This window comes from Anopheles nili, assembly GCF_943737925.1.
Source record: "Anopheles nili chromosome X unlocalized genomic scaffold, idAnoNiliSN_F5_01 X_unloc_1, whole genome shotgun sequence".
NCBI classification, from domain to species: domain Eukaryota; kingdom Metazoa; phylum Arthropoda; class Insecta; order Diptera; family Culicidae; genus Anopheles; species Anopheles nili.
The window spans coordinates 1,492,501-1,495,000 of NW_026525467.1; positions in this window are offsets into that span (position 1 = coordinate 1,492,501).

The window sequence follows — 2,500 nt, forward strand, 5'->3', positions numbered from 1 at the left end:
GCAGATGAGTCTGGGAGTGTCGCAATTATAGCGACAGGTAGGTCGCCAGTTCAGAGAGTGCTAGCGACTGGAGTGCCGTGGGTGGCAGCAGCCGTCATTGACGGCGTGCTCTTCATCTGCTGCTACGTTCGGCCTCTAGTCAACGTTGAGCGCTTTGTGCAGGTGCTGGAAGCCATAGAAATGGTGGCAATGGGTCACCAGCGGATCGTCCTCGCTGGAGACTTCAACGCCAGCCATGAAGAGTGGGGCAGCCCTCGCTCGTCCGCCAAGGGCGAGGAGCTGCTGCTGACCTGCGAACGGCTAGGCTTGAAGGTGCTCAATCGCGGCGACACACCCACCTTCGTAGGGAACGGGGTTGCCAGCGAGAGCATAGTCGACGTATCCTTCGCCAGCCATGCCATCGCTGGTCCGGGCGATTGGGCGGTCAGCAGCCGGCCCACTCTGAGTGACCATCGTGCGGTTTGCTTCACCATCAGCGAAGCTAACAACAGCAACCGCGAGCATCATGCACGGAGCGCGACAACAGAACACCGAGACCGATCACGGAACATCATGAGGTGGATGATCACCAAGTTCAGCCCGAACATCTTCGCTGAACTGTTGGTTGATCTCCGCCTTGATGAAATGGCGAAGGATGTGAAAGGGCTGATGAAGACCCTACGCGAGGCATGTAACGCCACAATGCCGAGGCAGCAGCCGGGCCTGGGAGCCAACCGCTCGGCCTTTTGGTGGAACCCTCAGCTGGCGGAGCTGAGGACTGCCTGTCAGCGAGCCAGGGAAGCAGTGCAACAGGCAAGGGATCCGGAGCAGCGTGCTTGCCGAATGAACATGGCGCGCGTCGTGGAGCGCCAGTTCGAAGCGGAAATCCGGGCAAGCAAGCGTCGCTGCTTCCAGGATCTTATCAACGAGGCTGAGAGCAACATCTTCGGAGCCGGCTACAGGGTCGTGATGACTCGCTTGAGGGGAAGTCGAACACCGCCAGAGCGGGACCCTCAAGTGCTCGGCACCATCGTGGCGGAGCTGTTCCCCGAACACCCTGCGATGGAGTGGCCGGAACCATCACCGACGGCGGCGTCGACCATCCGCCCCGTCTCCGAGGACGAGCTGTTGGAAATCGCTGCTTCACTGAACCCGCGAAAGGCCCCGGGCATCGACGGGATTCCTAATGGCGCATTGACGGTGGCCATTCGGACGAGTCCTGGTACGTTCTGCCGGATATACCAGGACCTCATCGACAGAGCAGAATTCCCGGCGCAGTGGAAGCGCCAACGGTTGGTGCTATTGGCGAAACCGGGCAAACCACCGGGCCTGCCGTCATCATATAGGCCCCTATGCATGCTCGACACTGCCGCTAAAGTGTTTGAGCGCATAGTACTGAATCGGCTCAACGAGCACTTGGAGCAGGCCAACGCTCCCCGTCTCTCCCCCGCACAGTACGGTTTCCGTAGGGGGAGATCGACAGTGCAAGCCATTCAGGAGGTGGTGGCCCGAGGACAACGCGCCATGGCCTTTGGACGAACCAACCGGCGGGATAAGCGGTGCCTCATGGTGGTAGCCTTGGACGTTGCCAACGCCTTCAACAGCGCCAGTTGGACGGCGATTGGACAATGCCTGAAGGAGAAGCTGGTGCCGCAGCCGCTGCAGAGGCTCCTTCGGAGCTACTTCACCGGCCGCGTGCTGTGGTACGAGACCAGCAGGGGCATCGTTGCTCGTGACGTATCCGCAGGAGTGCCGCAGGGGTCGATCCTGGGACCGACCCTCTGGAACGTGCTGTACGATGGTGTGTTGGGCTTGGAGCTGCCGCCGGGCGTCGACATCATCGGGTACGCGGACGACATCGTCCTGACGGCTCCGGGCTGTACACCCAGAGAGGCCGCTGCAGAGGCCGAAAAGGCTGTCCTGGTCATCAACCAGTGGATGGAGCGTCACCAACTCAAGCTCTCCGCCGGCAAAACTGAGATGGTGATGATCAGCAGCCTCCGTCAGGGACACCCGCGTATTCCGGTAGACATCTGCGGCACAATCGTCGAGTCGTCAAGGACCATCCGCTACCTCGGCGTCACGCTGGAGGATCACCTTAGCTGGAAACAGCACGTCGAGGCCGTGTCGCAAAAGGCTCTCCGTTTTGCGAAAGCAGTAACTGCATTGATGCAGAACCACGGTGGTCCCAAGCCAGCTCAACGACGACTGCTCGCGGGTGTAGTGTCATCGGTCATCCGGTATGCGGCTCCAGTATGGCACAGCGCGACCAGCCTGCAGGCGTGTGCCAGGCTTCTCCAGCGATCGCAGCGGATCCCTGCGATTCGGACGGCCTGTGCATTTCGAACCGTCAGCCACAGCGTGGCAACAATCCTGGCCGGACTCATTCCCATCGGCTTGCTGGTGGAGGAGGACGCCAGGATTTATGAGCGGCTGCAGGCCATCGATCGCGCCCCTTCTACGGATGCCATCCGCAAGGAGGAGCGGCGTGCGACGATGTGCGCCTGGCAGCGCTCATGGG